Raw genomic sequence first — 21754 nt, 5'->3', positions numbered from 1 at the left:
AAAAAAACAACCAAAAAACATTAACAAAATGGCAATAAGTACATACCTGTTTATAATGACGTTAAATGTAAATGTACCAAATATTCCAATCAAAAGCATAGGGTGGCTGAATGAATAAAAATGCAAGACCTATCTACATACTGCCTACAAGAGACTCACTTCAGATCAAAAGACTCACAAAGGCTGAACGTGAAGGGATGGGAAAATAATTTTGGGCAAATAGAAATGAAAAAGTAATCTACAGATTCAATGCAATTCCTATCAAAATACTAATGGCATGTTTTACCAAGCTAGAACAAATAATCCTAAAATATATATGGAACCACAAAAGACTCTGAGTAGCCAAAGCAATCTTGAGAAAGATCAAAGTTGAAGACATTGTGCTGCCTGATTTTAACTCTACTCTAACACAAGAGTTATCATGGTGATTACATCATAAGGTATATAAATGTCAAATTACTATATTTTGCACCTGAAACTAATATAATATTGTGTGTCAACTATACTTTAATAAAAATAAATTTAAAGAAAATAAATGATCAACTTATCTGCCTAGCTTCTTGGTAGACATAAAGTCATTGAGGTCTGCCACCATGATTTCGTTACCTTTCTGTGAGTTTCTTAAATATTGGGCTGTTGGAAAAGTCATGATGTATTTTTTCTATGTTTTTTGTTGCAAAAATGTATCATGACTTTTCCGACAACCCAATATTTTTGAGATAGTGTAACAATTTTAAGAAATGCTTTCTACTAATTCTCCTTTTTCTGAACATAATGTACGTTGGCTAGCAATTCGTTCTCTTATTTTTATATATATAAATACATGTAAAAGTTATTTTCAGTTATCTTATTACATTCTCAAAGCAAGGAATCTGAATGTATCAGAGAAGAAATACTTTCTCAACCTTAAAAGATTTAATCTGTATGTTTCCTGATATAATAGGATTAAACTTCTTCAGGCCACTTTCCTCTGCCTTAGCGATTATGTGTTCATTTTACACATTATACAGGCTACATTCTATTAGTACTTTGAAGTATTAATAGTCATATATTAGTTATTACTTGTGATTGTTTTATGAAAAGCGATGCCAAAGAGATTGTAATGCAATATCACTCTGGGTGCTTCATCTACAATTAAGACAGATAATTCCTGAACTTCCTTTTGTGGGGTAGATAATGGGAAGGAAGTCATGAACAGATCATAAGCTAAATGGTGAAATGACTACTGATAAAGTAGGAAAACTCATCGAAGGTATAGCTGAAGTCAAGGCAACTTCTGGGAAGCATTTACATGTGTTTTGCCTTTTTTATACCTCTGTTGGTATAATACCTGTCAAGATCCTGAACCTACTTACCCTATCTTAACTTCCAGTGTTAAATACCTTCAACATGCAACTCAGGCCTGACCTGGTACTAAGCTAATCCTTGCCAAGCCTGGTTGTCTTGTTGCCTTAGGCTTGATCCCTGGAATTCCTGGAGCAGACACTTGGTCATTTCAGTCATAAGAGGACCTGCTTCCTGCTATACCCATTTCCATGGTGTAGGACATTCTATGTTATTTTCTGACTTCAATGCCAGTTTCCTTCCTTGGCACTATCATCTACTTGACTCAGACACTGACTACGTGCTTAGCTTCTGCTTCTTAGGAAGACTAGATCTTTTTCCCTTTGTCCTAAAATGCCGTTATCTGAAGTTAATCTTCATTTTGACACTTGTTTTCACAGAGAGAATATTTCCCACGCAGTACAAAAATGCAAACATCAAAAAGAGGAATAGTGTTCTGGGACCTATTAAAATTTTTATTTCTGCATTTGTTGTAAATATTGGGGAAAAAACATAATTTTAAAGTGTTAATCTTGAATAATTGGCTAAGTACAAATTAATCCCAGGTCATTAAGATAGAAAATGAAAAAAAATATATATATATATACACATTTTTCTAGTCTCAGAAATATAGTGTTATCTAGATGAAGACTGAGTGAATTTTCAAGACATTTGTATATGCTGGAGATTTTTGGAGGAAACCATGGTAACAAGGTCTAATATTTATTGAGCGTTTCCCACGTACCAGTCTCTGTTGTGTGTGTTCATGTTCATTATTTATTATCCTCACAACAACCCTAAGAGATCAGTCAAGTTATTATGGTTTCCACATCATAAATTAAAAAATAAATAAACAGATAAAGTTTGAAGCCAGGTAAGTCAAGCAACCTCCCCGCGGCCACTCAGTAAGAGGTGGAGTAGGCAGCGGCTCCAATTTCTTTCATCTTAATTACGACGTTTTGCTGCCAGTCACTTCTCGGGGCCTTAATGTAGCTCTAATATTATCAATCAATTATAACTCTTTTATTTATAGCAGAATTCTTTTTCGGCTTATTTACGTATTTTTCCCTTTAATACAGTATTGTTTGCATGCAAATATACCCACAGCCGTCCATAGCGTCACTGCCAGAATCACGACTGAACGACACAACTGTAATCATCACTCCCTGATCTCAAAATTCAGCATCTCATTTCACACAGAATAAAGCTCAGAATCTTTGTCATGGCATGGCAGTATTCTCCCGAGGCACACGTCAGCCTGCCATGGTATAGAGTGACCACGTTCCAGAGGCGTTCTCTCACGCTGCTTAACCTGGTGCCTAAAATGCCCATTCCCTATTTTGTGTTTTAGAGATAGACTCGCTCTTTTGGCCTCCAAGCAGGCTCCCAACAAATCTCTAGCTCCTTCCAGCATTTCTCCAGTAACCATGGCTTTCATTTCTTTCATCTAGTCTTACCTGTAGTTTATTTATTTATTTTTTTCCTGTTACTTCGATTGCCTGAATTAATTATCATATCCTGTTGGGATATATGTATTTTTATAAGTTACATCAAAATCTTTCTGAAAGGCGATGGGATATAAATACATGTACACTAAAAATAAAATTAAATCCCTCTTTCAATGCCAAGCTTAGCAGCAATTTCCTCCTGAAGCCTTTTTAACTCCCCATCTGTCTGAAATATTTGCCTGATCCTTTGTACTCCTGTGACTGTCTGTTGATATCTTTCTAATGGCATCCCAATGCGAGGTCCTGTATTTTGACTATGCATGTATGCGTCCGGCTCTTCTGACTTAATTGTAAGCATTTTAAGATCCATCCTTAATTCCACTTCATACCTTGCCTAGTGGCCTTTACATAATATGGTTTCTGGTGAGAAGTCCAGTCATTTGAATCATTGCTCCATAATGTGTAATGCATCATTTTTCTCAGGCTGCTTTCGAGATTTTTATATTTGTCTTTAATTTTCAGTCATTTGGTTTTGATGAGCCTGGGCATGGATTTCTTTGAGCTTATTCTGTTTTAGTTTCTCTGAGCTTCATGAATCTGTTGGTTTGTCTTTTGCCAAATTGTGAAAATTCCAGCCATTATGTCTTCAAATATTTATTTAAGCACCACACTCTTTTTCCTTTCCTTCTGTAACTCCTGTAATACCTTTTGGATTCTTTGTGTATTATCTCATCAATCTCTGAGTCTGTTAATGTAATTTTTTTTTGGAGGGGGGAGTTGTTTTTCATTTTTTATTTTTTATTTTTGTTCTTTCTTTTTTCCTCGTATTAGATAATATCTTCATCTATATTCAAGCTCACTGGCTTTTTCCTCTCTTATCTACATTCTGTTCTTGAACCCATTCAGTCATTTTTTTTTATTTCAGTCATTGTATTTTTTCAGCTGTAAAATTTCCAATTGATTCCATTTAAAAAAATATCCTCTGTTTCTCAGCCCATAGTCTCTATCTTTCCTTTTATTTCAAGGCCTGCCATTACTTTTTTTTGAAGAGTTTTATGGTTTTATTAAAACACAATTTGCACACAAGCTGTCTATTCATTTTCTTCACTGCGCAGCCTGGCATTGGGATTGGTGACTCTGACGGCCAGCTGGGCAGCTCTTTCCACAATGGCTTTGCGGTTCTTGGAGGAGACGTTGTGAGCAATCTCAGCACAGTAAGATGTGTTGCACATCAGCAGCACTTCAAGCTCCTTGATGCTGTAGACCAGGAACTTCCGAAAGCCACTGGGCAGCATGTGCTTTGTTTTCTTGTTACTCCCATAACCAATGCTGGGCATCAAGATCTGGCCCTTGAATCTCCTGCGCACCCTATGGTCAATGCCTCTGGGTTTCCGCCAGTTACGCTTAATTTTGACATATCGGTCTGACTGGTGCTGGATAAACTTCTTGGTCCTCTTTTTGACGATCTTGGGCTTCACGAATGGTCTGAAGGCAGCCATGATACTGAGTAAAAGATGAGCGCCACCTCCGTAGGCAGCTCAGAGGAAGAGACCTGCCATTACTTCTTGAAACATGGTTATAGTAGCTGCTGTAAAGTTCTTGTCTGATAATTTCAACACTTGTATTATTTCAGGGGTTACATCATTGGCTATCCTTCTCCTTAGGAGCTTTTGAGATTTTTCTGGATCGCCATTTGTTGAGAAATTTTTGTTGTATCCTGAACATTTTAAGTATCATGTTAACTCTGGGTGCTGTTCAATTCTTGTTGGGAATGTTGATTTGTTGTTGTTATTTCAGTCAGTACCTGACTCAGTTAGGCTCGGATCACAAATTTTTACCTGCTTCCTGAGAGTTGTGGTTCCCATGTCAGTTCAATTTTCAAAATCTTTGTAATTTTATTCTGATTTATCCTACATTTACAAGATCCATAGGCCTGTCTGGAACCTGGGTGGTGGGCTACCCCATAATTCAGTTCTCTAAATTGTCAGTATGGTTCTCAAGGTCAAATCTATGCATAAATAGCTTAGGGGTATAATGAGGCCATATACAATTTCAAGGAATAGCTTTCTTGTGCCCACATCTATTCCAGGATCTCCCTGAAGTTTTTTGCCTCCCAGGGCTCTCATATTGTTCTTCTGCTAGAAATCTATAAAGGCTTAGTTTCCCTGCTCTGCCATGTACTTCCTGATATAGCATCTGCCTCCAGGACCATCTAGTAAGGGGGATAGAGAGAAAAAAAATCAGGTGTTCACCCACACTTTTAGGTCCATGGTCAGAGAAGGGCTTTCTTCATTGAGGTTGTTGATACTGATCACTGCTATGGAATTGCCAGGGGACTAGAATGGGAGAGACTGAGGGGTTAAATAGGACAAAACATTTTCCCCACTCTCTCTGGCCTGTGGGGCCCTAATTTTGTACCTCTTGAAACAGAAAGACAGGGCTTTTGTTAGTGCTTTCTATCTGTACTTGGAGTACATTTTGAGGTTTGGGGCTGTTTAAGCCCAGGCTTGGAAATGCGAGAAGGGAAGAAAACCAGGAAACTCGTCACTGGTTCAGTGGCAATTCCTGCTCTGGTTTTGTTCCCCAGTCATCCGCTATCATTTGCTTTTCGGCATCCTCAGGTAGCTGTTCCATGTGTTCTGTGCAGGGTTTGGAGTTGTCTTCAGTGGGGAAGACAAGGTGGAAAAGGTAGAGCTGAAAACGCCGCCACTTTCCTTAGATTTTATTGTGTATGGTCATTTTGATATCTGCCAAATTGTCCCCATTGGTTTGGCATATTATTTAGCCAGAATTGCTTGTCTGCCAACTTTGAGATTTCTTGGTATAATCCCCATTTTCATATATCTTACAAAAATGCTAAATAAGACTGAGAAATGCCCTAACCCTTGAGTCTTCAATCTTCTCCATTTTGAGAAAACGTCATTGTTTTCCATTCTTTCGTCCTGCATTTAATCAGCTGAATCAGCATTTACCTTTTTTGTTTGAGTGAAAATAATTGACCAGAAAGACATAGCTTTTCTACTTACCTGTAAGGATAAAGTTAAGTTTTAGTTACTTCTTTAAACCAGTAATGGTATGGATTACCACATGAGTCTATGTTTTTTAGGTTAATTTGTCTGTAGACAAACATGTTTTCAGACTTTGCAAATAAGTTCTGCGATCATATGGGAGGCTTTTAGACTGTGGAAATGAGATTAAATGAATGTCCAAGGCCATGAAGCAAAGAGTTACACGACTGGGACTGTTCCTAACTTGTTTTTCTACGCCCAAACATGCCATCACTTCATTAAGCTTATTTGCCTAAGGATAAAAAAGTTTAGAGAAGGAAATACAAAGACTCTAAAGTTTTCTGTAATGCATAGTAAAGGAACACAAGGGTAAAACGGGCGTTCAGAGCAGTGAGACTCCTTGACACTCTAACCACAGCACACCTAACAAAGGATAAGACACTCACAGTTGAGAAGAAAAATAAACCAAGATTGTTTAAATGGCCCTTTCAAACTACTTGTAAAGTTGAATACCATGAATTTTTTTTCTATTTGGGAATACCGTTTAAACGAGCATTTTATGTAACTTTAGAAAATATAATAGTATTGGATGGATAGCTCTTTTTTTTTCAGTTTATGTGCTTATATCTCTTGATTGCTAAAGATACAATAAGTATTTTTTTTAAGGGCAAGTTGTGCATAGAACTGTTTACTGACAAGAAGCCGCTAAAGCCTAAATACATACAGTGCATGGGAATATTTATGGGGAGAATGGGGTGAATTTGAGAAGTAGGAAAATAGCTGGAATGTGCTTATCTTTATGGTAAGTGTGTCTCCTACCTACTACCTAAATGAACAGATCACAGACCTAAGAACTAAAACAGATTAGAAATTTTACAGCCTTACCACTGTTTTATTATAGAATCTCAACCAATTTATTAAAACTTCTGTATATCAGCTTTTTTATTTGAAATCCATTCTAGGTTTTAATATTTTAAATGTTATTTTAAGCAAGCTGACATCTACAACTTGAAATAGTCAACTTTCCTAGCACTTTCACAGAAATTCAATATAGTCTGAAGTTAAAAATATGTTTCACTCCTTGAAAACAATGTTTTATGGGATGTTCATAAGGAGGGAGAGAAAAATACTTCTTAGGAAAATTGCTATGCAAACTAAGTATATCTCAATAGGTAGAAAACAGAAGTAAAGGCCAGGGACCAGGGTTTCATATTCATGTCAGTGACCTGTGGTCTTCAGAGAATTACTGAATCTTTTTGAAACTATTTCTTTATTCCTAAAACTGGCTATCTAAAAATCACAAAGGAGCTTTGAAGGGTTGTTGAAAATTACTATACATCACATTATAACAGCACTAAGAAAATATCAATTATTTTATGGTGTATAGTAAGTATTGTTCTATTTATTAATGCACTTGAATTTTCTCTTTTTCCATTGTTTAGATTAACTTCCATGTTATCCTGAATCATAAAGAAAAAAAAAGTTAAATCCATGTTATTTTATTGTGGGACAAAAACTGACATCTTTTTGAGATTTAGCCCAAGTGCTACAGAAAACGTAGCAATGACTTGTATTGTTTTCCCATGATGGTTTACAGATAAGCTCATATTGAAGAAGGGCATCATTATACCATTATATTTATTAATTATCTAAATAGAAAATTATATTAAAACTCATCCAGAATAGTATAGTGCTGTGAAAGTTATCTAAGGTTTACCTAACTCTTGAATCTCCCAGGACACTTTCATTAAATTGATTAACTTTAAATAGCATGAAATAATATTAAATGAACCAGATTGATATCCTGGAAATTAGCCTTGTTTTGAAAGTATGATAAGAATATTATTTTCTCATTAAAAGTTACACAGCTGTTGTAACTTGACACTTGCTGACTTTTAGACACACCATTATCAAGGAATCTTAAGCTGCTCTAATCACTTACTTTAGGAGAGGGGAAAAAAAACAACCAGTACGGAACATTTGTATTTTTAGTGATGAAAGAAAAAGAATAACCCATAAACTAACAGTTGGAAAATGTTTAACATAGGTAAAGGTAATATTTTTCTGATGTGCATAGAAATTATATTTTGTCTAATATTTAAATACAGAATAAACATAAGTCCTAAAGAAGGAAATACCACTATTTTTTATTTAATGATTCTAAATCTTGATATTTAGAGGAATAGAAATTAACTAACAGACTTCTGCCATCTTGACATATAGTTGAATAAACTAACTGCTGTTCTGATGGGTGTGTTTTTTTAAGGTGTGAGTGGTAGTGAGACTCCAAAAACAGTTTAAATAAAACATAAACTAAAAGCATCCTTTTACTTAAGACTTCATTGGTAAATGCTTTTGAATAAATTTGCATTTCTAAAGACTTTATTTTCTTTCAAAGACTGGCACTTTAGTGTTTAGTTGGGTGTTATTTTGTGTGTTCCCTTGTTACTTACGCATTAATTAGTTTTGTTTACCTGTGCATAATTTTTCCTAATTTCACAACAGTTGTTGTTTTTGTAATTGACAATGCAATTTACTGCATGTGTGCTTTCTGGCCTCCAAACAAGAATGCTAAGTTGTAAAGCACCAATCTCTTCATTTCAGATTGTTAAAAAAGGGATTGGTTGTGACTAATTTCCAATTAATTTGCTGTGGTTACGGGGAACCAAACAATTGCACCTACTAATTAAAATTTAAAATATTCCAAAGTGTCATCTTTAGGCGTCTGTGGAATATATAATTTCCATTTTGGTTCATGGCTGGATCTGTAATACCCGTGAGCTTGACAGCTCTATTAATTTAAAGGCTCAGTAATACCTATTAGTACAAAACATGAAAAAAAATACCATTAATCATTTATTTTAATTTTGCAGCTCTGTCATTTTCTCAGTATGTTTTAAAATTATGATGACACCATAATGTGCACAAATCGACCTAGATGAAGGGGAAACAGATCACACTACTTAGGAGAGATACTGAACTACATTATTAGAGCTTAATTAATGCCAAACTGATTAGATTTGATTGCATGTTGCACAAAAATATTTTAAAGATTTTTTTTTACCATATTATATTTTAAAACTTATTTCAAACATGTTATGTTTATAATTAGACCTCCTTTTTATAGTTTTTCTCTTTAATGGAGACTATTGTAATATTGTGGAATTAACCTAAATTGTTCTTTTATTCTTCATTTTTAAACCTGAATTAATTTAGTCATTAGTTTCAATTTAGGAAAGTTCATTTCATTTAAGATATCATAGGGTCTCTCATCTTCATATTCTTTGATAAGAATTTCTAACCCAAATTGGATGCAATGTCCAAAAACACAAAAGGGCAAAAATTGAAATGAGATGTATACCAAGTATGTAACACTTTATGCATTTATGTTAATCTGACCCAGGCCTGTTAAACATTTTAATAGCGGTAAAATTGTATGCACTTAACAGAATTTTGTCATTAGCTTTCAAGAGGACAATTTCTTTTTTTCTATCTACATCTAGTTTATAAATGAATGTATTCTTCTAGAATAAGTAGTCCCCTAGCCAATGAGCATCATCAGACTAATAATGATAGAATTTATTCCTTTCCTTTCAGAGCAGTTATAGGTCCCTCTTCTGAGGATACAAACTGTAGAGTCACAAGTCTTGAGCCTGACATTCCTTCCACATTTGCCCTGTGGTCATAACATGTCTAGCTCTTCATTTCCTATGATTTTGTGTATTCAGATTAAAAAATTTGGCTATCACATTCTAAGCTTTTCCTCAAAGAGCAGCAAGCTGTATTGTTGGAAGTTTTAAAGAATAAGCCATCTTATGCACTAACAGGGAACTGGGTCCAGTGTTTCACAGTGATATATTCCCGGGGTGAGTTACAATTTTCAAATACAAACTCAAATTTAAAAAGTGTTAATAAAAATACACTGAATAGAATTTAATACTTTATTGTTTTCATTTTTATTTTTTGTTGTTATTATAATTAGTTTCAGGTGTACAGAACAATGTAATAGTTATCTTTGTCACCCCTCACAAAGTGACATACACCCTCCCCCATCCGCTGTCCCAAACCCCGACATCATACATATCTATTAGAATTCCATTTACTCCATTCCCACATTATGTTCCACATCCCATGACTATATATGTATTAAATTATAGTTGACATATAATATTATTCAACAGCAGCTTCAGATGTGCAATGCGGTGGTCAGGCCTCTACATCGTCCATGCAGTGTTCTCCCTAACAAGACATGAGTCCATCTGCCCCCCTAAAAAATACTTACAACATTATTGATTATATTCCCCAAACTGTCTTTTATATCCCTGAGGCCATATTGTAGTTACCAATTTACCCCCATCCCATCTAGCAATCATCAGATTTTCCTCTGTGTCTCTGAAACGATTTCTGTTAATACTTTATTGTTTTTATTTCATTGAATAGTCAGAACATGGTTGCACATGTTTTATTTGAGGAGACACATTTTTTTAATTTACATATTGCATTGTTTTATTCACATGATTCTGTGGGATGAACAAATTGATATTATTAGATATGATTTTCAAATCAATCAATAAAAATTAAGACAGGAATACAGCTATTTCATCGAAGCTAAGTCAAGAATGCCAATGATTCATCTTTTTAATTCCTTCAACAAATGTTTATGGAATTCCTTCTTGATAAAGGTCTCTGACAGTGACCTTTATCAAGAAGGAATTCCATAAACATTTGTCCTAGAGTGTTATAAAGAAGGTAAAACAAAACAAAACAAAAACAAAAAAAAAAGACATTACATGGAATATCTTTCTATTTCTTTATGTCTTCAATTCATTTTAATAATGTCATAGTTTTCAATGTATAAGTTTTTCACATCTTTTGTTATGTTTATCTCTAGGTATTTTATTCTTTTTGTTGCACTTGCAAAAGACATTTTTTTTTTCATTTCTTTTTCTAAAATTTCATTTTTAGTATATAGGAATGCATTGGATTTTTGTACATAGGTTTTGTGTCCTGAAACTTTAGTATATTTGTTTATTGTTGCTAATAGCTTTTTTGGTGGAGTCTTTAGGGTTTTCTATTGGGTCATCGGAAAAGTCATGACTCATCTTTGCAACAGATGGCACTAGTTCATTTTTGGAAGTACTAGAGTCATTTGCATCTATATTATTGCTATGTCATTTGACAACTGGCAGTTCTAGCTTCATCCTAAAAAAAAACAAAAACGAGCGATTTGGTTGAGGTTTGGAGAGTTTACAACAGGTTGAAGATGAAAGACCAAACTGTGTATTTTTGCCATATTTTACTGTTTTACTTCCATAAAGGGAAGAACACGCGTCAAACTTGTGAAAAGTTGAATAAAGTTTACGGTGACAATGTTTTACAAGAACATCAGTGCAAAAAATGGTTCACAAAATTCCGTGCTGGTGATTTTGATCTTAAAGATGCTCCTCGGTCAGGGAGGCCCACTGAGGTTGATGATGACAAAATAAAGGCATTGATCAAGTCAAACCCACATTACACGGCACGAGAGATTGCAGAAACATTGAACACCCATCATTCAAGCATTCACGACCACCTGAAGAAGCTGGGATACGTAAGCAAGCTCTATATTTGGTTTCCACATGAACTCAAAGAAGCTCATTTGACGGCACGTATAAACATCTGCAATATGCTCGTTAAACATGAGGAAAACAATCCTTTTTTAAAGCGACTGATAAGTGGCAATGAGAAGTGGGTTCTTTACAACAATGTGGTGCGCAAACGGTCTTGGTCCTAATGTGATGATTCACCTCAAACGACATTGAAAGCAGACATTCATCAGAGGAAGGTTATGCTCTCAGTGTGGTGGGATTATAAAGGTATCGTGTTTTTCAAGCTCCTACCAAGGAACCAAGCAATCAATTTGAATATGTACTGTCAGCAATTGGACAGTTTGAATGAATTCATCATCCAGAAACGTCCAGAGCTTGTTAATTGTAAAGGAGTTGTGTTCTGTCATAACAACGCAAGACCACACACAAGTTTGATCACCCGTCAAAGATTATTGGAGCTTGGATGGGGTGTGTTGCCACACCCACCATACTCGCCTGACCTTGTGCCATCAGACTTCCACTTGTTTCACTCTCTTCAAAACTCCTTGTGTGGTATAATGTTCAATTCAGATGAGGATGTAAATCAGCACCTTGTTCAGTTTTTCCCCAATAAAGACAGGTCCTTCTATGAATGAGGAAGTATGAAGCTCACTGAAAGATGGCAAAAGGTTATCAAACAAAATGGGCAATATATCATTGATTGATCTTTGTTCTTTAAATAAATAAATGACCTTTGAAAAACATAGACAAAATACATCATGACTTTTCCGATGATCCAATATATAAAGAATGATACACTGCTGATGGGAATGTAAACTGGTACATCCACTATGAAAAATAGCATGGAGCTTCCTCACAAAGTTAAGAATAGAATTACCATATGACCCAGCAACCCCTCTTCTGGGTATCTACCCAAAAATATCTGAAAACATTTATCCATAAATATAGATGCACCCCTATGTTCATTGCAGCATTACTTATGGTGGCCAAGACATGGAAACAACCAAAGTGTCCCCTGATAGATGATTGGATAAAGATGTGGTACATATACAATGGAATATTACTCATCCATAAGAAAAGGTGAAATACTGCCATTTGCAACAACATAAAAATATCTTGAGATTTTCATTCTAAGTTAAATAAGTCAGACAGAAAAAGTTGAGAACCATATGACTTCACTGATATGTGGGACATAAAACTGAAAGCAACAAAGGAACAAGACAATCAAGCAAGCAAAACATATAGACACAGACAATAGTTTAGTTGTTACCAGTGGGAAAGAGGAGGAAGTGAAGTAGGAAATGGTAAAAGGGGTCAAATAAATGGTGATGGAAAGAAATTTGACTTTGAGTGGTGAACACAAATACATCAAATAGATGATGTATTATAGAATTGTACACTTAAAAACCTATATAATTTTATTAACCAATGTCACCCCAATAAATTTAATAAAAAAGGGACATGACTTCTGAACTCAGTGCAGGTATACATTAGTCAGAGTCAAAAATATAAAATTTTAGTAATGATATAAAGACAGAACAAAAAGTTCATGGTATTGTGATGTTGTGGTACTGTGATGCTGTGGTACTATGACAGGGTGTAATAAAATAATCTGACCTTCTCAGAGGGGGTCTAAGAAGATTTTCCAGGGAACTCAAAATAGTCCTGAGAACTAAAGGATGAGGAGCACATAACTAGGCATAATGGTAGGGAAGAGTGTCCTATGCAGAGGGAACAGCATGGGGTGGAAAGGGGCATGGTGTGTACAAGGATCTGAAAGGTGACATGATAGATGTGGAACAGAAGGAAGAGAGGTGTGGGGTAAGGGAGGTGACTTAGTGTGAATCGCAGATGCAGGGCCTTGAAGCCCACAGGAAATATTTTCAGCTTTAGTGTAAGAGGCGTGAGGAACTAAACAAATTTGAAGCAAGAGAGTGCTGTGATCAGGTAGTAAGATCATTTCTGGGTGGGGAATGGTGTGCAAGGGAAGGCGATAACCAATTACAAAACCTCTGCATTTGTTCAGGACTTAGAGTGATGGTAGCAGAAGTACAAAAGAATTATCAAGAGATACAAAAAATATGTGAGGGATAAACTTGATAGATGGGTTATGAGACCTAAGGAAAAGGTGCCAAGGATGACCCAGATTTCTGACTTGAACAACTGAATCAATGATGGAACAATTCCTTGAAAGAGGAGAATCTGGAAAATATGTAGGTTATTTTCACTCTACAATTTAATTCAACTACATTATGCTCCCCAATCAATGTCCTAGACACATTGTTGAGAATATCAGTTATCATTACACCATGTAATGGCAATTTTTTTATGATTAGCATGTCAAAATGTTTACTAGATTGCCATGAAATAGTTTAACATTGGTAGAAGTTCTTTAAGATCAGTGCTGTGATGCCCCGAATAGCCAAGGGTATAACTGAGTCTAGGAATTTGGGTCATTAAAGAAGTTATTTTCATAATATGTCAATCAGTGTATGCTTATTCATAATATGTCAGTCAGAAAGAATTAAAAATACATTCTATCTGTGCATTAGTAAATGTCCCACATATATTTTTTTTCTAGTCATTCCTTTGGGTAGAAGTGGAACTTGGCATGTGGCTAGAATGATACCAGGTGCTCCTAGCCATCTCAGGGAAGGCAGATGGCCATAATATGCCATTTCTCAATGTCACCCAAGGAATCTTGAAAGCCTTGTTGTCTCAAATAGGAGAGGGATTAGCAAAATGTGTTCTCCACTGGACTAAACATAATTATACTAAAAATAGTAGGTAAGATTAATAAGCACATATGTGACATGCATAGACTCATTTGTTACTTTCAGTCCTCCTATAAAATAGGTGTATCATTATCCTCCTTTAGGAAATAGAGACTGAGGCTCAAAATGTGAGATACTTTGACCAGTGCAGTGGCCCAGCTGGCATTCAAGCCAATGCCTCGCATCCCGAGTCTATGATCTTAACCCCTATGCTATATGATAAGGTCACATAAGGAAAAATATATGAAATATTATTTATTAAGGAAAGTAGAATCACAAGTAGAGAATATTGTGAATATTCTAAGGTTATAGTCAGGATGAGTATTTTTTATTATTATTATTTTGTTTTGTTCTGTTTTTTTTGTTTTATTTTGTTTTGTTTTGTTTTTTCCCATATAACCAAGGATCTGGAGAGGCCTAGGAAAAGAAAAACAATTACTGGGTTAAAGTTGTGGATTAAATTTCTATGTATAGACATGGAAATTATAACAAGGCTTTTTTTAAATGTTGGCCTTCCCTGGCAACCAACTTACAACCATAAAATACTTTGGAAGGAAGAACCAAATTTATATCTTTAAAAAGATTTCAAATCCAGGTATGAATATTTCCCCTGCAATGTGGCCAAACAGCCCATTACTTTTAGGAAAAAGTTTCTCTATTCTCATTATCATACATGTTTAAAATTCCTATGAATTTCATCAGCAAGTAAATCTCTCAACCCCATTTTTTAAAGCTTTATTGTAAATTCTTCTCAATGATTTCTCTGGATTTGATGTTAAATCAAACACTTTAACATTAAACTTGGAAATTACTATCATTCCAGAAAATAATGGTTGGAATCATAAAGATGCTGGCACAGAGATTTCAGAAAATTGTTATGTTTCATTGCTTTGCTTTTTGGCAGTTATGGACCTGAAAAATTTAGCGTGTTCTTTATTCCCACTGTCATATGGCTCAGCTACACACAGGAATTCAAAACGGTTTCCATTATTGGAAGGAGACAATCTTATTCTAGAATCAAGCTAGGTAACTTTTAATGTTCCAGATAATTGCTAAATTAAGCTCTCCCCATGGATATTTTATGGCATTTATTTTGCTCTGAAAACCCCATTCATGTTTTAAGGGAGCTGAATAAATCCAGTGATAATAAACTCTTAAAGAGATGAAGTAGAGACAGAAAATAATGGCTAGCTACAGGGAGACTATTTCAAGAGGAAAATGCTACCTGCCAAGGTACTTTCTAAGAACTACAATATTATTAAGCCCACCCTGGTGCAAAGCAGTAAAGAGATTATACATTTAAGCCAAATTTGATCAGTTGACATGTTATCAAATTTGGGAGAGCTAGTATTTGTTCTAATTCAGAATTTTCACAGAATGAATTCTGAATGGTGGCACTCAGTATAGCAAAAATATGCCGTGTGAAATTATTTGCACTTTCACCCATTTTTGAGCTATTGACCCATTAAATCATAGTTTTAAATAAAAATTTGTTTCTTCTACCATATGCTTCATAATTCTAGATTTAATTTTCAGTACATGACTGTAATTACATCAAGAATCAGTAAGATATGCCCTTTGGGCCAAATCTGGACTGGTACCTGTTTTGTATTACCAAAAAGTTAAGGGTTTTGGGTGTTTTTTTTTTTTTTTACTTTTTAACATGGTTGAAAAAAATCAAAATCAGAATAATATTTCATAATGTTAAAATTATATGAAATTCAAATTTTAGTTTCCATGCATAAGTTTTACTAGAACACAGCCACACCCATTTATTTACACATAGTCTATGGATACTTTTGTGCCACCATGGCAATGTTGAGTAGTTACAGAGACCTGATAGCTCATAGAGACTAAATATTTACTACTTAGCCCTTTATAGAAAATGTGTGCCAAACTGTAAGTAATATGAACATCCTGCAATATATAACTCTCAGATATAGTGATTTCTAGATTTAGAATTAGTGTAAGCATTTCAGTAATTTATACCATTTATATGCAAACCATAGTAACAAAATACCTAGCCTAGACACTTGCAATTTGAGGGTTTCACTCTCATTAATAGAAAAGAAATAGGCCACACTAAAGATTGATTAGAAATGTTTATATGATGATTTTCTTTTTGTTTGCTTTTTCTCCTCCCGCTCTGGCTACTTGTACTTGGATTCGTTCATAGAATATCATTCTTGTGTTTCACCTTTTAATGTCAGTGTTCCCCAGTCACATAGTCCAACCTCTGCGAGTCAGACTTGTCACACTGTCCTTAAGTCATCTCTTCTCAATGGATATTATTATCAGTTCATCACACCCAAATCTGTCTTGAGACTTATTCTCCTTTCTGAACACCAGACCTACCTACCTACCTATCTAAATGACACTGAACATCTTCAGAATGTCACACCTAATATTGAGTGAACCAACTTCCCAGTTCCTACGCCTGCCGAATATACATCATTCAATAAGAATTATCAGTGCACACATAACGAGGAAAGCTAAAAGCATAGAAGTCCCACACAGCAAATCAACTAGTACCACGTCTTGTACATTGTGCCTCCCTGATGCCTCTCTAATCTGCCATATCTCTCTAACCTTCCACTGCCATAACTAAAATCCATTTTGCGTCTTTTCTGGATTATGATATTAACCTCCCATCTGATCTCCCTGCCTCTTGTATGGCACCCAGTCCCTAATCTATGCTTCCAGAGTAATGTTGCTACAACTCAAGTTTAATTATGTCCTGTCCATCCACCATGACTGAAATGGCGTTGCTCTGTGCTCCCACTGAGCCCTATGACTATCTCTGTAGCACAGCGCATGTCGCATTCTACTACTGCCTGTGTTATCAGCATTAGACTATTAGTACTTCAATCATGTTTTTTTTAAAAAAACTACATTCCACTTGGCATCCCCAGCACTAAGCTGAAGTAAGCTGGTATCTAGTAGATTGACACGAAAGCTAATTACAGCTGAGTAAATTAGGTTATTTGTTTCCATTAATATTAGCTCTCAGTCATATGTGTTGGGAGTGAGCATAAGAAGGGCTGGTCGTTCAGTCAGTCAGTCAGTCAGTCAACAGATTCTTATGGTCTTGGGCCTTACGAAGAGAAGTAAATGGCAAATAGATCAGGGTTCTCAAATTTAAACATACATATTGATCACCTGAGATTCTTGTTATAAAGCAGGATCTGATTCAGGTCTGGGTGGGACCGAGGAATCTGCATTTCTAACAGGGATGTAGTGCTCCTAGTCTGTGGACCACCTTTAGGAAACCAAAACACTAGAAGACAAGACAATTATGTGCAGAGGGATTTTTGTAATTAATTTTTTTAACATTTATACCATAATAATATATGCATATTGGAAAACACAACAAAACAAAGCAAAATGTATAGAATCACAAGAAAAATAGCCAGCCTTTGGCTGTTTCTGCTAATCATTTTCTCCTTAATTGTAAACATACACTTTGCTGTTCTTTTTTTTTTTTTCCCCATTTGTTTTAGGTGTGTTCTACTTAATGCTATAGAAATGTGGTTTTTAACACTCTTATGTTACTCCATTTAACTCCCTTACTAATAGCTAATATGTAATAAATGATTTTATGTACCAGGTAATATTCTAAGCATTTTGTGTACATTGATTTATTAGTCTTTATAAGAAAATAATGAAATAGACCTATATTAAAGCCTCTACAGTACTGAGGAGAGAAATGAACCACAGTCACTTGCTCAAAGTCTCCAGATAGGAAGTGGTGGACACAGGCAGTCTGATTTTTAACTATTATGCCATTCTACTTCTAAAAAAAATGATATAATAATTTAATTTAAATTAATATAATACAATCATTGAGATTATGAAAATGAACCAACTGAAGAGCCAAGCACTGACACCAATCACATTTTCTCTCCACTAAAGCTTTTAGATCTTTTGTTTTTTTCCTTTGAAAAGTTATCATAATACTCACTTTTTAAAGATATCAATGTATCTATTATCCCCACTCCCCACTTTATGTAGCAGAAGCCCTTCCCTGCAGGTTTATTGCAAATCTATATTTTGGAGTCTGGTTGTAGCCTCTGCTTGTTGTTTTGTTTTTTAATAGACAATTTTTTTACAGCACTGTTAGGTTCAGAGTAAAATTGAAGGGAATGTACAGAGATTTCCCACATACCCCCTACCCCCACAAATGCAGAGCTTCCCACTATCAATATCCCCTACCAGAGTGGCACAGTTGATACAATCAGCGAACTTACATTGGTATATCATAATCACCCAAAGTCCATATTTTACATCATGGTTCACTCTTGGTGCTGTATTTTCTATGTCTTTGGTTTGGACAAATGTATAATGACATAGCCAGTAGTATAATATTATACAGAATATTTCCACTGCCTTAAAAATCCTCTGTGCTCTACTTATTCATTGTTTCTTTTCCCCATAACCTCTGGTAACTACTGATCTTTCTGTTTACATAGTTTTGCCTTTTCCAGAATGTAATATGTTGAAATCATACAGTGTTAGCCTTTCCAGATTTTTCACTTACTAGTATGCATTTAAGTTTCTTCCATGTCTTGTCATGGCTTAACAGCTGATTTTTTTTTTTTTAGCACCAAATAATGTTTCATTGCCTGGATCTACCACAGTTGATTTATCCATTCACCTACAGAAGAACATCTTGGTGGCTTCCAGTGTTGGGCAATTTTGAGTAAAACTGCTACACACATCCATGGGCAGGTTTTTGTACAGATATAAGTTTTCAACTTTGGATAAATGCTAAGGAGTATGATCATATGATAAGAGTATGATTGATTTGTGTAAGAAGTTGCCAAACTGTTTTCGAATGGCTGTACCAGTTTGCATTCCCACAGCAATTTAGAAGCATTCTTGTTGCTCCACATCCTCACCAGGCTTTGGTTTCGGTGGTGGGATCCTGTGTGTTTTGAATCTCTTCCTTAGCTGAGTTATTTGTTTTGCTAGAGAACACCCTCAGATATGTTTTAAAGGGCATATAAAAGGTAAACTCTAGATCCTTTTTATGACTAAAGATGTCTTCATTGTACTCTTGCATTTAATCAATACATTGACTAAGTATAGAATTCTAGGGTAAAATTAACTTTTCCTCTGGGATTTCAAGGTGTTTCTCTATTTTATTTCAGCACTAATGTTTTTGAGAAGCCTGATAACAGGCTGATTTTTGTTTTTCTGTAAGTGGTCTGTTTTTCTTCTTAGAGGGCATTTAGAATCTTCTTTTTATCCTTGTGCTTTGAAATTTCACAATAATGTGTGATTTGAGATGGACAGGACAGAGATCGGAGTTTGATTGGCAGAAAAAAAGGGGAAAGGTTCTCCAGGGCAATAACTGGCGCAAAGATACAGAGGTGGGAATTAGCAAGCAGTGCTCGGGAGGTTTGATTCGGCTCTTAAACCCAGTTCTTGCACTTACCAACTTGAGTTGTATAATGCAGGTTATAGACCCTCTCTAAATTTTTGTCCTATATTATAAATTAAGGATATTGAGACCTACCTCCCAATATTGTTGAGAGGATAAAATTAGGTAATATAAAAATAGAATTATGAAAAAAAAAATGTATCCTTTAGGGAGCAGGTATGAGAACTCCTTGAAGGGAGGATAAATCCACCTCTGTTTTAATCAGAGTGCTTTAATAAGCCCTTAGGTGGGTAGAGGTGGATGTTGAGCAAGGTGTTCAGATAACCTGATGAGGAGAAACACTATCCTCTTTAATAAAGGGTGGTGAGAATATTCAATGCTGGGAAACAGGGAACTAGGAAATTAAATACCAATGAGTTGGGCCACATCTGCCTGGAGAATGAGTCAGGAAAGACCCTCCTCTCTTCTCTTCATTTTAGTTGGGCTTCAGAAGGTCGTTGGAGATAACATAAATGTCTGATGGGAATAGACACTGTTCACTGTCTGCTGTGAGACATAAACCTTGTCTTCTACCCCGTTTATGAAATTATACTTCCATTCTACACTCTTCAGTAATAATAATTTTATGGGAATAGGATTTTGTTGAGGGCAACTCAAAGAGATGGATGAAACAGGTAGCATCTGAATAGTGTGTAAAACACGTAGAATAATGATCATCGTAGAGTAGGAGCCAAATCTTGTTACAATGCAGGCATCTGAGTCATTACGCAGGGCTCTTAACAAGGTTTTCCCAACACCGACAACCTGAACCTGAAGTTCCACTTGCTCTATAGCTTTCTGAAGCCCACACCTGGACTCTGTGATTGCCACAGCATTGCTTCATCAGTACTGGAAATATTCTCTTCCTTGATGGAGTAGCTTTTGCTTCTCCAATAAAAAAAAAAAAACATGTAATTTTACAATGAAATAATGTACGCAAGAGCCTGGACACCTAACAGATGTTTCATGAATGGTTGTTTCCCCCATGCTGTCTCCCGTAAAATGAAAACACAGGCAATTGTTTCTCATTTCCATAAACAACAGACCAAAAAAGATGTAGATTTATTTTATTTTTTTTACAGAAATAATGTTAGGTTAAAGAAAGAATTGTGTACTTTGACCAAGGACTGATAAAACAACTAAGAGGACAGATTATAGATAATTTTAAAAATAGAACTGGCTGTTGTCCTGCTTAGAAACTGAAAACTAGAACTCAGTAACATGGATTAAGTGTCCCATTGTGTCAAGAGCACAGCATGAGATACTGTGCTATTTTCGAAGGCATACCAACATGTGATTTCTTTCAAAAAAAAAAAAAAGAATTACCAACATAAAGATAGCCATGACCAAAATTCAATTACCTAAAAAACACAAAGAGCAAACAAAATCTCATACACAGTAATTTGTGGCATTTTGACTATGCTTTGCCATAAATTGATGCTAACCTTATATATTGGGTTGTGGGAAAAGTCATGACGTATTTTTTCTGTGTTTTTCGTTGCAAAAATACATCATGACTTTTCTGACAACCCAATAAATGACTACAATGATATATTTCTTCCAAAGTCTTAACGTCAATAATTTGGCATTAATGATCTTATTTTCCAACATGTCCAAATACTCTTGTACCCTGTAAAGGATTTAATCCAGCAACTGTAAATCAGAAATGTATACCTTCTTACTTCAGCTGCTAATGTTCTGTTTGAATCTAAGGTTATCATATAAGTGATATGTTGTAACTACTTCCCCAGGTACTCACTTAAAAAATATATTTTTGTGTGAAGAGATTTATTTTCATGTTCAACATTAAACAGCAGTGCCTTGGGCCGGCCGAGTGGCACGATGGTTAAGAACTCGCTTGGGATGCCAGAGGGCCCCGGTTCGGATCCCACATATGAGGGCCAGTGACACTGCCCTCCACAGCTAAGATGCTGAACAACAGCTCAACCTGGAGCTGGGCTGCCCTGAGTCACCAGCAACGGCGTAGGCTGCAGTCCCTGTGGCAGTGGGTTGCCATGGGCTACCGTGTGTAGCCAGCAGCCAGCGTGAGCGGCCAGCAGCCGCAGTGAGCGGCCGTCCAGAAGCCAGCGACTGATCTGCCTCGCCAGGGAAGAACGCAATGATGGTGCCAACTTGGGCCAGTGAAGCAGTGTCCTCCACAACTAGATTGAAGAACAAAACGACAGCAACT

At 35.7% G+C, this 21754-nt stretch overlaps 1 long non-coding RNA gene and 1 pseudogene across 1 annotated transcript in view; one reads left to right on the top strand and one right to left on the bottom strand.

Moving 5' to 3' along the window:
* Positions 1-21754, top strand: part of LOC109371389 (uncharacterized) — a 38775-nt gene that overhangs the window by 10759 nt on the left and 6262 nt on the right. The gene's annotated exons all lie outside the window — the stretch shown is intronic.
* Positions 3823-4270, bottom strand: LOC109371388 (60S ribosomal protein L32 pseudogene; annotated as a pseudogene).

This window comes from Hipposideros armiger, unplaced genomic scaffold, assembly GCF_001890085.2.
Source record: "Hipposideros armiger isolate ML-2016 unplaced genomic scaffold, ASM189008v1 scaffold_568, whole genome shotgun sequence".
NCBI lineage: Eukaryota > Metazoa > Chordata > Mammalia > Chiroptera > Hipposideridae > Hipposideros > Hipposideros armiger.
This window is presented reverse-complemented; position numbering and strand designations above follow the sequence as displayed.